This window comes from Pinus tabuliformis, chromosome 9 (genome assembly GCF_031772625.1).
Source record: "Pinus tabuliformis cultivar Carrire ecotype Pingquan chromosome 9, CPIR1, whole genome shotgun sequence".
NCBI classification, from domain to species: domain Eukaryota; kingdom Viridiplantae; phylum Streptophyta; class Pinopsida; order Pinales; family Pinaceae; genus Pinus; species Pinus tabuliformis.
In genome coordinates this window covers 1,452,296,047-1,452,310,814 of record NC_142307.1, presented here as the reverse complement: position 1 = coordinate 1,452,310,814, position 14,768 = coordinate 1,452,296,047, and the positions used below count along the sequence as shown (strand labels likewise).

The window sequence follows — 14,768 nt, the reverse complement described above, 5'->3', positions numbered from 1 at the left end:
CCAGGCATCTCCATGATGTCAATGTCTACCCATCCACTGTCAATCTCAATCCTGAGTAGCAACAGGATAAATCTACCTTGCCATACAATGGAGGTTTCAGTAATCTCCCATGCGTCACACCCAAGGTGAACTAGATCACTCTCTCCCATGAACCTACTCATCATAGAATGGAGTGTCCTATCAATCAACTCGATCCCTAGATCCCATAGCCAGACCTACTGTGGCATAGCTCTAACAACTGTTGGAATCTATCTGTTCCTCGTCCCTAATCCCTGCATGAAACCAACATATAGGCCCCATATATCATGAACTAATCGATGCATGCTAAACTTCCCTATACTTGCCACTGCATAGTACCGATGACTGTTGGAAGCCACATGTGCCAAATAACTACCCCCTAAAGGCAACCAATAGATGGGTATCTGATACTCGCAATCGACTTAGTGTATGCGGACCCATCCCGCTCATGCCAACCATCACCACTAAGTCTGCCATCTGCCCTCTCGATAATGTGCCAATACAATGTTTGGAGGTCAGACACATACTGGAAAGTTGCCTCATCATACATGGTATCCTCTGCTCATGCATGGTCCTGACATGCCCTGTGGAAAGAGTGACACATGTCTCCCTCGTGACTTGCTCCCCAGGCATAGGCTCACTGATGAACGATATGCCACCCCTGCAGATGATCACCTCATCCCCCAACCTGTGGTTGTCAACTCGTGCACCGACCCAATGCCACCATTGAGAAGTCTCTCCCCTAGTGCGTTGAGTGTCATCCCAATATCTTGGGTGAGCTCCCTGTCCCTAGCTGCTCGCGCCCAGAGTGTCAAAGGACAACAACCAAATCGTCTGTGCTTGTAAGTGATGTATAAGAGGGACATGCATGTGAGTCCCCATGGATACCATCAAGTATTACTCATCTGCTTCCTTGTCGATCCTGGGTGAACTACACCGAAAGGTATGCCCGGTGTCTCTGTCCATAACTCTCCTTAGAGGCAACCCTCCAAGACCTCACTCTGTAGCACCATATGCCCTTGCATCCCACCGAGTATCCTTGTAGTCCTCAACCTGGCACTGTACCCTGCAGCCTATCCCTATACACCACTGGATACCCCGTGCTACTGCTGTACCATCCTGTACCGTCTCATATCCTGCCTGTGTCACTGTATCTGGCTCTCCCCACGTGTACTTGATGCGATGTGAGTCGCTCAATGCAAACCAACATGCTACATCAAACAACCACGCATCTCCATGCTCCTCTGCAGGCCACTGCTCATCACTGCATACCTCTATACAACACTGGATGCTAGGTTCTAAAATTGGGTCTGTATGCATCAAGTCGCATCCCTCTGCAAAAGAATGGACTCTGCGGCGTATCCTTGTGCACCCCTGAGTACCACTTCCTACTATCGTACCACCCCGTATCATATGCCATCCTGCATGTGCCAATGCATCCACCACTCTGCTAGTAATCCCTCCATGATGTGGGCTACATCTCCCCATCTGCCCTGAAAGACCTGAGTGGTCTGACTCCTCACATGCCAACAAGAATGACACTATTGTGCCTATCCTCAGTAGCTCCAATGTCCAATATACCAATGAGAGAGCACCATCTCCATGTAATTCCCTGTCCGGTGGTCTGCCGATGCCACCTCCTCCTACCAGCTCTTGCCAGAGTAGGCTAATCACCCTGTGACTCCATGCACAATCAATATGCCAAGACAACTCATGAAATTGGTCTGCTCCCTTATCAAACCATCTTGTCACTAGTGTTGTCCGAGGCTTTGATGGAGATCTGAAAATGTGTGTGCGCCCAAACGTCGGATCCATCACGCAACTACTACCATCACCTAATGACTCTATGATGTGATGGGAAATCCCACCTAGATCCCAACAATAGTCTGGCCCTCGAGTCCCTATGGTAATCCATGGCCTTTGCTGAAATGTGGCCATGGATGTATCCAACCGCCTAGCTTGCTCCATCGGGTACCAACTCAGTACCTCTTGCCACCCAATCCCAAAGGAGGGATCAAATGTACAATCCCCTGTGGAAGAAACAAGCCCTCCAAGCTGATGCAGTGTCATACTCAACTCATGTCGCTCAGTCTTGCTAACCTGACCATCCCCTAGGGTATGTCTAGACAACGTTGCCTCCCTCAATCCAATGCATAAGGGTGGGCTAATAACATTGTAGATCCCGTCAATGTGCCTCTGAAACGAACTGTGCTGAAATCCCAACATGCGGTCTCTATGCTGCCCCTCATCAATGGCTAGCCCAAAGGATGGTTGCACATCCTCCTCCATCATGGACTCAACATGAGCCTCCAACTGCTCCTCCATAGACAATCCAACATGCAAGACATGCTCGCCAATCAGCTGCAGGTGACTGTTGTCTGGTAACTCTGGCATAGATCTAGATGCCTCTGTACCTATCGGCTCCTCATCAATGGTGGAGATATCTCCCGACACCTCATCAATCTGTGGTGCGCTACTATCACCTGAGTAATCAGTCACAACCCTAGATATCTCATCAATGGATACCTCAACAATGGATGGCACCTCAATGGTGGACACCTCTATGTCTCTTGGCACCTCGTCAATGGAAGGCCCTATGGGTGTGTGCTCTACTCTCTCCCCCAAGGTGTCAACCAGAGCTATCAAAGGAATCTCCAACAAGGGTGACTCCTGCATCACACTGGACACATCGACATGCTCCTCACACTCTAGTGTGCCCAAAACAACCTCCTCCTTAGGCTCCTGATATCTAAAGCCAGGTCTCCACTAGCAAAAGTGCCCCCTAGTCTCACCCTCTAACTATCCTTGTCCTGTCTGCTCCTTTTGAGGAGATCTGATGCCCTGATTTTGTTGACTTTCCCCACACAATGTAGATGGTTGCACCCCCACGGCCTGCGCACCACTAGTGTCTCTGTTGTAAGGATGAGAATGGATTTGGTCCGACACCTTCCTCAACTGGGCCAATCTCTCATCGTTCCAACGGATTCCACCCCAGAATTCCTGCATATTAAATCTTCTTTGAGCCATAAGTTGTCTATGGTTTAACTTGTCACTGTGCATACATGCCCAAATCTTCCATGATCTAGATGGCTACCCCACAGCTGGCCAAGATCATGGCTCTGATACCACTGTAATGTTCCAAAAAGGAAATAATAGTGATAAACAAAGTAAAATACCATACAACACCGAAATATTTAAACAACAATCAAACACCCACAATTTACACCGAAACTGCACCAAAATTCAGCGATTTTATTATATATGGAGAAGAGTACAATGCATGAAATGTGTGCACCTAGGCTTGCCAAAGCAAGCTAAACAATCCCAGGTGAGAAAGATGCTACCCGGATGCAGAGGAAAGGCTTCTCCTCAATGTTTTGCGCTGGCCCTGGAAATTCTGCAACTGTTGGCTGAAAGAAACCCCTGTTTGAGCCTCCAAAGTGCTCAGAAAATTCTGCCAAATTAATCTTGAGCTCTCCACCAAAAACCTAGAAAAACCCAGAAAGGGTTTGGCCTATCTCCAAGCCAAAGTCAAACCCACAAAATGGTGCAAATTCCTCAACTAATTAGCAATTCGCCTTGCTATAAGAATTAGGATTTCAGGTTTGAATATCGCCCAAAAAATTCTATAAAATTAGCTATAGACTCCTCTCAATAAACCCACAAAAACCTAGAAAGGGTTTTGGCTGAATCCACCAATCCCCGGTGACCCCCAATAAGTGCAAATTGCCCAATTTGGCCAGAAAATGCCCCACAAAACTAATACTGTTGAATTAAGCCCAAATCCACCACTGGAAATCTCTCCCAACTTTGGCTAAATTCTCCCTTGAGGAATACCTCCAATCTCTGACCTTTATCTCTCCTCAACCTCTATTCCTCCAACCCCTGTGCACTTCCAAAAATGTAGAATTTCGGCCCCAAGAATTCTCTCAACTCAGCCTTGCTAATCACCACAAAATCTTCGACTAAATTAGGGGAAAACCCCTGCAAATCCTTCAGTGTTCTACTTCTTCGTAATTGATCTCCCCACAAGCAATTTGAACCACTTTTGCACCCTAGAAGAAAAACGTACCAGCTGAAATAACTTGCAAATATGCCCAATGGAAACTTTGAATTGAGCTCCACAATTGCCTCACTAGGGAGACACTCAAAGTTCTCCGAAATGAGGGTGGAATTTTTGCTCGGAAATTCCTTGTGCTAAACAACACGGTTGTCTTGGCTAAACAACTCAAGAGAACTAATGTTGAATTATCAAGTGATCAAAGATACCAAATGGAGGCCTCAAGCTCTATTTATAATTGCTAGTCCTCTCCCTTGGTGGTCCCCACCTTTCACTAATAAAGTATTACTTTTCCGCCATTCTTCATTAAAATAATAATTTCCACTTTTCTCCCACAAAATAATATTTTCTCCTTTTTATTTAATATCACCAAAAATTGGCAAAATTCCTTAGTGAATTTTGCACTCACAAAAATTGGGAACATTACACCTTGGGGGGTTGAAGGCTTTTCTCACTGACTTGTAAGTAGGTGTAGGCGGCAGGTGATAACAGATCAATGGCATATTTTGAACCTTGGTGAAATTTGCAGTGACAGTGGGGATCCATAGTCAGAGAGGGCGCTTGTTTAGGCACTGCTTGAGGACAAGCAATTTTTTGTGTATTGGAGGAGCTTGCCGGAGGAGGGTGCTACTTGGGAGGATGAGCACATACTTGAGCATCCAACAATGAAGTTGTTTGGGGACAAGCAACATTTGGGAGGGGATGATTGTCATGTCCCTTCCTAAATTAATTGGGAACAAGACTAATTATTTCATTTTGGGGGCCAATTTTGGAGATAGTGGGACCCATTCGATTTTTATTAGGAGAAGTTATTTTATTGTGGTTAAATTACACATGGGGACCACCCACACTAGGGAAATACACACTCGTTCAGTTTGCATGGAGATGGTTAAGTTTTGTATGGAGGTGGTTAAGTGGCCCACGATGGAGGTAAAATTGGAGGGAAAAGTGCTCCATAAAATCTATATAAGGAAGACAACTCTCCTCATTACATTCATCTTTTTGGTAATATCGGTTTCCCTTTGGTTGCTCGAGCTGCTTAGCCGAGTCACTTATTTTTCAGCATGAGTTCTTCAAGCAAAGAGCTCACCCTTTCTTTGGGGGACTTCGAGTACCACCCTAGGAAGGTTTTCTTTCATTTCTTTAGGATGAGCATCTCAATGTGATTCCTAGTGATTGCATCCATCTCCAGTTGGCGCATATTACTGGAAGACACAGTGAAGAGGAGGTCGAGTTTGCTTGTGGATTCTTGCAGAGGAGTTTGGGTGAAGGATTTTTGGAGATGAGGCATAGGAGGATTGTTGGCATTTGGGAGAAGTTTTAGAGCTAGAGGAGTGTGCTACTTTGCAGGGTGATTTTCACACTTCCTGGGCCCGTGCAGAGGCAGGATTGGGTGCTCACGTGGAGGGCAGAGTATCAGTCTTTGAGGCTGAACTTTATCACGGAGGTTAAGGGAAATATTTGGAGAAGTGATTGCTGCATTTTCATGAGATTGGAGAAAAATTTCGTTGGGGTTTATTGCAGGCCGTTTTCTGGAGCAGCTTGGAATGCGTGGGGGCATATTGGAGGTCGATTTTGAAAATTCAAAATCTAGGCAAACCATTTTTGGGTTTTCCTGGGTTTTCGACAAAGATCCGAGATATAACGTTTCATAATTTTCTAAGCACCACAGGTGGGGTTTTCAGCCGTACCTTTGCAACATATAGTGTAGAATTGCAGCCACTAGAGATTGCGTAGGGCGTATTGGAGGCCGAATTTAGGAGGTTGGATTTAGCCCAAACCCTTTCTGGGCTTTTCTGCGTTTTTGACAAGGATCTTAGATATAAAGTTTGAGCATTTTCTGAGCACCGACGCTGGGATTCTTGCAGTGCCTTTCCAGCCAGCAGTGTAGTTTCTAGGGACAACGCAGAGCATTAGAGGAGTAGTCATTTCCAGCTTCGAGATGATTGTTTTATCACCTGGGTCCTGTCAAGCTTGCCCTTGATGCAAGTCCAGGTGCATTTCTCCATATTATTGTACTTGCTCAATTTCATTAATAAAATGGCTTTGCTAGTTCTTACTTCTTGAGTTTTAATAAGCATTTGCTGATTGTTTTTATTTCGTGTGTCAGAAATCGATTTTGTTTTGAATATAACTGTTTATTTAAGTTTGGAAAATTACAAATGTATTACATAGATAAGATGAAAGTTGAAAACTTTAAATTTGATGATGATATTAATAACTATATGCTAATACTATAACTGAATAATCGTCGGAAGTTTGAGATTTTGTTGGGAGTTCGATGTTCTGAGCTGGGAGGGCTGAATTCGAAGCTCCTGAGAGCAAATCGATCCAACAAAGAAGTGACGCAGTCTCCCAAAGGCAAGACGCTGGTCCACACAGAGCAGATTGTGCTGGCATTTTTGTAGTGCTTGCCGAGTCAGCCATTTAGTGGATCAACTGTGACTTAGAGAGCGAGGTAAACCCTCATATGTATTTCTTGTTGTCGATATTTCTTTGAAAGGTTAGCCGGTGTGAGAGGCAACTTGTTGTACTCAGATTCTGCTTGCTTAATAATACAAACCCTCTATATGCTGCACCGATTTTCCCACATTGGGTTTTTCCAGGGACGTGTTGTCCAAAAATAACAGTGTCCCTTGTGTGTTTGTCTCGTATCTATTTCAGCTTATGATCTGTATGTCAGTGTAGTCTGCTATAGTGTTTTTCATCAGTGTTTAAATAATTAAATAACTTGTTGAATGTAAAAACAAGTAGTAGATGATAAACTAGTGATTGCAATAGGATTTTTGATGTGTAGATTCAAAATTTTTCACATGGTATCAGAGCATTGCAGATCATAGGACACTGAATACATCAGCTGGGAGATTCCGTGAATTTTTTTCAGAGAAGCAGCTGTCCCGAGTGACAGCGTTGTTTCAGAGGCAAAGGAGCAGTTGAAGGAGTGATATAGAGCCATAGAAGCGACGTAGAGGCTCACACAGTGCCTGCGTCAGCGTTTCAAGCCTGTAGAGGGTGACACAATACCCGAGAGGAGCTCACGCAGTGACTGCATCAGCTCTCTGGGCCAGCGCAGAGCCTGAGAGGCTCAAATCAATCAGTTGTCGGGGCTGGAGGAGTAAAGCAGATTCGATCAGTGGAGCTGGTGGGACGCTGTTGTTGTTGGTGCAGAACAGTGTCTGTGGAGACAAAGCTGAGGTAGAGGGAGTCACTGCCTTGACAGATTTCTAGCCAAAGAAATCTAGATCCGGGTTGCAGCAGCAAAGGAGGATTGGAGAGGAGTGATTCGACATTTGGCCGGAGGATTTCTGTGAAGGAAATCAGGACTCAGAGGGAGTCTAGAGGAGCTTGTTCCTTAGAGGATTTCTAGCGCCAAAGAAATCCAGATCCGAGTCTTGCTGGATTAACAACAGGAGAGGGAGAAGAGAACCAATCCTATTTTTGTTGAGCAGAGATGGCAGTCAATGGATTGAGGGATCAGGACAGATTGGATGGAGCATCCAATTTTGTCATCTGGAAGGCCAGAATCCTGGTAGTCCTAGACAAGAATCGCATCAAGAACTATGCCTTGAAGCTAGTTGTTGTTCTAGTTGACATTGATTCGCTACAGAAGTACGAGGAGGCCCAAGCGAAGGCGAGATGAATGATTCTAGATGAGGTCAATGATTATGTGGTCCCACACATTGTTGAGAAGGACACAACAAGGGAGATGTGGGAAACACTGACCACCTTGTACCAGGGGACTTCCATTCAACAGAAGATTCTATTGCAGAATCAGTTGAGACAATACCAGATGCAGAAGGGAGAAGAGATTGATCCCTTCCTTCTCAATTTGCAAGGGATTCGAGACTAGTTGACTTCCGTGGGGTCTACACCAGATCCTGAGTTCATGGTCACGACTGCCCTGAATGCAGTCACCGAAGACTGGGGGACATTTGTCCAGAGTATCTTGGGCAAATATTCTCTCCCCAGTTGGAAGGAAATGTGGGCAGCTCTTCGATAGGAAGAGATCAGGAGGCTGACCAAGGAAAGAAGTAGCTACAAAGGAGCCCGGGTCAAGAAGGAGGAGGAGGAGGATGCAATGCTCGCAACATCAAGACAGCATGGGCAATAGAAAAGAAAGAAAAAGGATATAACCAAGGTTAGATGCTTCAGGTGTGGTGAACTAGGACATTTTGCCACTTAGTGCCCCTGGAAGAAGGGCAAGGAAGAGGCTTTTGACTCGAAGGCTGCGCTAGCGAAGGCTCACAAGGAGGATGATGATGAGGATTGTGCCATTAGTGCTCATGCACCTCTGGAGAAGAGGTGGGGTGACATCGAGTTGTAGTCTGGAGGACTACATAAAAGGGCAGGATCCTTGAGGTGCCCAAAATCTTGGATCACATACGGCTATGGGAGCCCTTAATGACAGTAGCATAATGACGGGTCTCGGCTGGTGCGAGGTGTGATGGAGCAACAATGACAAAGCAAGAGTGCCAAAATCTGAAGCAGCGCAGTGGATGTTGTAGTAGTGCGAGAGGCACATAGCAGATTGCAGCAGCGCAGTAGTAACAGAGGGTTAGCACAGATTAGTCGCAGAGCTAGCTTCAACATCATGAGGCATCCATACTGACTAGCATGCTAGTTTTTGGGTGAAGTTTCAGTTGCTTACTTCTCAGCAACTTAATTGCAGTGCAACAGTTAGCAGTGGCAGTGCTATGGGCAACATGATGCAGCATATTGAGAGGGAGCTACAATACAAATGTAGCAGTGACAGTGGCAGTGTCATGGGCAGCAGTACAGGATGCAGCAGTGTAGTGGATGAAGGGCAGCAAGCCAAGCATCAACAACAAAGAGGACCGTTGTCGTGGATCAGTGTGATGCTTCTACATGGGAGTATTGCTAGAACACATTCCTCGCTAAGAGGGAGTGTTGATTTTGGGTAGCATCGGACGTTCTCTAGCTCTGAAATTTTGTGGAGGGGCTAGAACACATGAGATCTCCAAGACCCAGAAATCGTTTGGAGAAATTCCACCTGGATGAAGATTTATTAAAATAATTAATATTTTTAATGGGTTCCAAAGTCTAAACTTAGGAAAATAAAAATATTAATAGGTATTAATAAAAATATGGATGAAAAGCTTCTAAGAGACGAGGATCAAGTCTGTTTTAATCTTATCCGATGATTAGGGACTTAATCTTGGTCGTTGATTCATCAACAGGAAAAGTATAAGAGGAGGCTTGAGGGTCAGTTGGAGATACACTGAGTGATCAGTCAGTTCGATTTTTCTGGGGCAAGGTTTGCTGAGAAAATCGAATAGTTGATCTGAGTTGTAGTGAGAGGGGCAGTAGCAGAGAGTTGGATCGGAAGGGAGTTCCGAGCCAATGAGTACCAGGGAGAGAGGCAACATAGAGGCCTACGTAGCCTAGGAAGGAGCTCATGCAGAGCTGATGTAGGCCAAGAGGGTTATTGCTGTGGCAGTGTGAGATAATCATCAGAAGTTCGCGATTTTGCTGGGAGTTCGATGTTCTGAGCTAGGAGGGCTGAAGTCAAAGCTCTTGAGAGCAAGTTGATCGAGTAGAGAAGTGACGCAGTCTCCCAAAGGCAAGACGCTGGTCCACGCAAAACAGATTGTGCTGGGATGTTCGTAGTGCTTGTCGGATTCAGCCATTCAGTGGATCAGTTGTGACTTAAAGAATGAGGTAAACCTCATATGTATTTCTTGTTGCCGATATTTCTTTGAAAGGTTAGCTGGTGTGAGAGGCAACCTATTGTACTCTGATTCTGCTTGCTTAATAATACAAACCCTCTATATGCTGCACCGGTTTTCCCGCATTGGGTTTTTCCGGGGACGTATTATCCAAAAATAACGGTGGCCCTTGTGTGTTTGTCTCATATCTATTTTAGTTTATGATCTGTATGTCAGTGTAGTCTAGTGTTTTTCATCAGTGTTTAAATAATTAAATAACTCGTTGAATGTAAAAACAAGTAGGAGATGATAAACTAGTGATTGCATCGGTTTTCCTGCATTGGGTTTTTCCGGGGATGTGTTGTCCAAAAATAACAATGTCCCTTGTGTGTTTGTCTCGTATCTATTTTAGTTTATGATCTGTATGTCAGTGTAGTATACAATAGTGTTTTTCATCAGCGTTTAAATAGTTAAATGACTTGTTGAAAGTAAAAACAAGTAGGAGATGATAAACTAGTGATTGTAGTAGGATTTCCGATGTATAGATTCAGGAATTTTCACAATACCCTCAAAGAACATACCCAATCTGCGACACAATATGAGCTAGTAGACCAAGTGATTTGTAATAAAATAATTTAGCCAAATAGCTTAAATTATTCCCAAATCACTTTTACATAAGACTTGACTAAAACACTAGGACTCACCTAAGACTTTGACAAAGAATTCCACCCTAGCTTTGGGGTGAGGCTGGAGGGAAAAACTCTGCCGACCATCCGTGTTTAGAAACACAAATGAATCAGTGAGACGAAAAACCTCCTAGGATGAAACTCTCACCAAAATAATAGGCTTACCTAGGTTGTTACATACATTCACGGTCTTACTAGCATCATTTACATTACATAACTTGTAGAATGGGTTTACAATGACATATGAACTGCTGATAGATGATCCGATCTTGTTGAGAAAATTTGTACTTATGCTTCCTTGGAAATTTGACAAAAACTGTGCAACACCACCCAATAACTAAAAATCAAACCCTCGCCCAACAATTTTTATTTCCTGGCTAGGCACTTCCCAACACCAGAAAATTTCGGCCTGCTACTCCCTTTGAACAACGAAATTTTCTGCCTTCGCTTCTGAGCTTCCTCGTCTCAATCACGCTCTGATACCATGTGAACATTTCAACTACTAAAATCATATTGCAGCAACTGGAAATTATTCTTCTAATTGTTAATTTATTTAAAAATTTATTTGCTACAACAAATACTGAATAAATCACACTACAACCTTCACAAATAAAACTGCGGAAAAATAAAAGCATTGGAAACTGAGAAATATGCACAGTCTCATCAAATTTGACACAATTATTTTTGGACAAATGTCCCCAGAAAAACCCAACTTGGAAAAACCTGTGTAGTAGCTGAGGGTTTTATATTATTATGCAATAGTGAAATATCTAAGTATAATCTGGGTGCTGAAAATTTGCAATCCTGCAGAGAAATTACTGGAAAAAATATTGTGAGGAATTTTCCTCACCCCCACAAGCAATCCGGTATTTGACTACAGCTCCAAGTGAGCACTCCAAACAACATCTACGTAGGCCTACGTCACCGTTGCGTGATCCCTTCCCCACTCTGCCTGAATCAACTACTCCTCAAGTTGTCTTGTCTGTTGATTTCTGGTAGCATCAGATGTGCTCTAAGACTTAAAATTTGCAAGGAGGCTAGGACACATGTATTCCAGAATACCTAGAAATCGTATTGGGAAATTCCACCCAGAGACAGTTTTATTAAAATAATTAATTATTTTTAATGGATTCCTAAGTCCAAACTTAGGAAATTAAAATAATTAAAGGGTATTAATAAAAATGGGTGTGAATCTTCTAGAAAAAGATGGAGATCGAGCCAATATGATCTGAGCCATTGATTATAATTTAATCTGGGTTGTTCATGATTCAACAAGAAGATTAGAAGAAGGACCTCGATGGGCATTTGAAAAATACACAAGGAAAATACTTAGTTGCCCAAGTAGATCGATTTTCTCACTGGCTGAAGTTCGGCAAGAGGAAATCGAATCCAAGGGTGAGTTGCACATGAGAGAGAGAGGGTATCAACAATAGTCAAGAGTGCAAAAAATGATAGGAAGAGGCAGCGCAGAAGAGGGATGCAGATCACTAGCGCAGAGGCAGTGACGCAGGGACAACGCAGTCACTGCGCAGAGGGTGACGCAGTGTGGCTAGCGTGAGGGCAGCAGGTCCTCTCAGGTGTCAGAAATTCATTGTGGAGTGGAGAAATTTGTTTGTAAAAATTCTCTCGGTGATTCTTCTTCTATTCTGTTATCCGTAGATTGTACATGAGATTTTGTTGAAGAATAATAAAAGAAACCCTCATCTGTTGCACTGGTTTTCCCACATTGGGTTTTTCCAGGGACAATTGTCCAAAAATAACTGTGTTAATGTGTTATTGTTGTGCTAGTATTTTCCTTACATTTATTTTTCTGCAATAATTAATTTGTGAAGACTGCAGTGTATGTATTTCGATATTTTCCATAGACAACTGCAAATAATTTGTTTCAGTAAATTAACAAATAGAAGAAATATTATCAGTTGTTGCAGTAGGATTTGGAATTTCCATATTTTCACATGGTATCAGAGCATAGACAGGAGGCAGGAGAGATCTAGTGCAGAAGAAAAGGGAGAAGCGTAGCACTATGTAAGCAGCTGCTTGAAGTCCCCAGAAGGCTGCACAGTCCTTGGGCCAGGTAGGTAAGATTTTGAGGGAGAGTTAATTCTCTGAGTGAGTCGGCAGAGAATCAATCTCCAGATTGAAGGGTTGTCAGAGGCAGAGGGAGAAGCTATGGTTCTTTTGCAGAGCAGATCTCCAGCTAAAACGTAGTGTCTTGCAGTAGTAAGTACAACGTTGAGAAGGAGAATAGCACAGAACAACATGGATAGTCAAGATGTATTATCTTCCAGATTGGAAGAAGAATTCGCATGTTTGTCAAGTTCAACATCAACAGGTGTTTGGTATATTGATAGCGGTGCTTTAGCTCAAATGATTGGAGTACGAGAGTGATTCTATAGCTATCAAGAAGAGCAGATGGACTTCCAAACCACTATGGGAAACAGAACGAAGTGTACTCCAGTAGGGAGAGGCACCATAACATTTCAGACGGAAGCAGGAACCAGCATAAGAGCCACTAATGTGCTGCATGTGTCGGGGTTAGGAATGAATCTGATTTCAGTGTCCCAATTACAGGATAAGGGGTACGATGTATACTTCATTAGAAGGAAGGTTTATGTCAAACATCCCAGTTGGAAGAAGATGAGACAAATTGGCACTCGAAGCAACAAATTGTATAGATTGCAGCTCGAATCTCCAATGGCACTGATAGGCGTAATCATAATGGTGAAAAGGAGCTGAATGAACAATGGCACAGGGGAATGGAACACTTACACCATGGAGTACTGAGGATGCACAAAGAGTCTATTACAGAAGTTCCAGTCCTCAGTACTGAGGATGATGATGTAAGCAGAGGATGCGTACTAGGGAAATACGCTAAGGCAACTTTTCCTAGAAGTGACAACAGAGCAAGAGGCGTGTTGGGATTGATACACTCAAATATTTGTGGCCTGATGTCAACAAAATCTCTTAGCGGTGGCATTAGTGCTCATTCAATTGGGCTGAATTGACCGACCCCTGGTGACCCCCAAAAAGTGCAAATCACCCAATCTGACCAGAAAATGCCCCACAATTTGATATCACGGAATAATGGCCAAATCTACCACTGGATAAATTCTCTCTTGAGGTATACCTCCAATCTCCGACCCTTATCTCTCCATAGTTCTTCTCCTTCTTCCCTTGCGTAGGCTAAGCCAGAAACCCCTATGCACTTCCAAATGAATAGAATTTCGTCCCATAGTTTTGTTTCTCTCTATCCCTGCAAAATCACCACAAAATTCTTGGTTCCAACTAGGAAAATATCCCTGCAAATAACTCAGACTCCAACTCGCTGTATGTTAGACCATAATGAATAACTCGAATTACCTCTATGCTCAGAAAATACGCAAAGCTGGGAATATTGCTGTCAATGAAGCTCTATGAAAGCCCAACAATGGACTCTTTGAATTCCCAACTAGGGAGGCACTCGAAGTCCTCCGAAGATGGGGTGGAATTTTGCCTGGAATTCCTGTGCTAAACAACTCCAAGAGAAGATGAAGTGTTAAGTGTAATAGTCAAAAGACGATCCACAAAATGAGTCCCTCCTTTTATAGTTTCTCTCCATCCTTCTAGACTCTTTTTAATATTTTTAATTCATGGGGGCCATTTTCCACCTAGTTACTTTTTCCACCATTTTAATAAAATAACAATTTGCCGCCAATCTGCAATAAAATAATACTTGCCATCTTTCTCCAAAATACTAGTTGCCCCTTTTAGTTAATATTACCAAAATTGGGCCAAATTCCCATGCCCACAAAATTGGGAATATTACAGAAAGGACAAAAAGTTGCATCTTGACGTCTTCGTGATTGTATGCAGTTGCATGAGCATATCTTTGCAGGAAAGTTGTGAACCTTTTGATGTGATTTATAGGAATGGTTGCATCATTACCCGTGAAAGAAGGTAATCTGTCAATAGACCTTTTCAGAATATCATGAGGAATGTTAGTAAAATGCAAAGGGGCGAACAAGTCATCCATGATGAATTGCTTAAGGGGAAAAGGAGCTAATGGATGTCAGAGAGAGATCCTTGTTCAAGAAAAAAAAGAGATCCACAAGAAGCGAGCTTCCAGCAGAAATTCTTGTAAGAAATGAAAGAAATAGAGTCGCCACTTGAATATGAATCTAACTCTAAAACCCACAAGGCAAAAACTGAAAAGTTAGTCAGGGAGAAGCAAATGAATATCAGGGAGGGCTTCCTACTTGAGAAAAAATGGATGCTTACTAGAATGTAGTTTGTTCAACCAAGTTTTGAGAGCGAGTTTGAGCAAGCTACCAATATTTCTTCTAGAGTAAGCTCTTGTAT

General features: G+C 43.3%; 1 pseudogene across 1 annotated transcript in view; it reads left to right on the top strand.

Annotated features, from left to right (window-relative positions):
- LOC149154057 (insulin-degrading enzyme-like 1, peroxisomal) overlaps nucleotides 1-14,768 on the top strand; it is a 681,568-nt pseudogene that overhangs the window by 127,491 nt on the left and 539,309 nt on the right. The window lies entirely within an intron of this gene.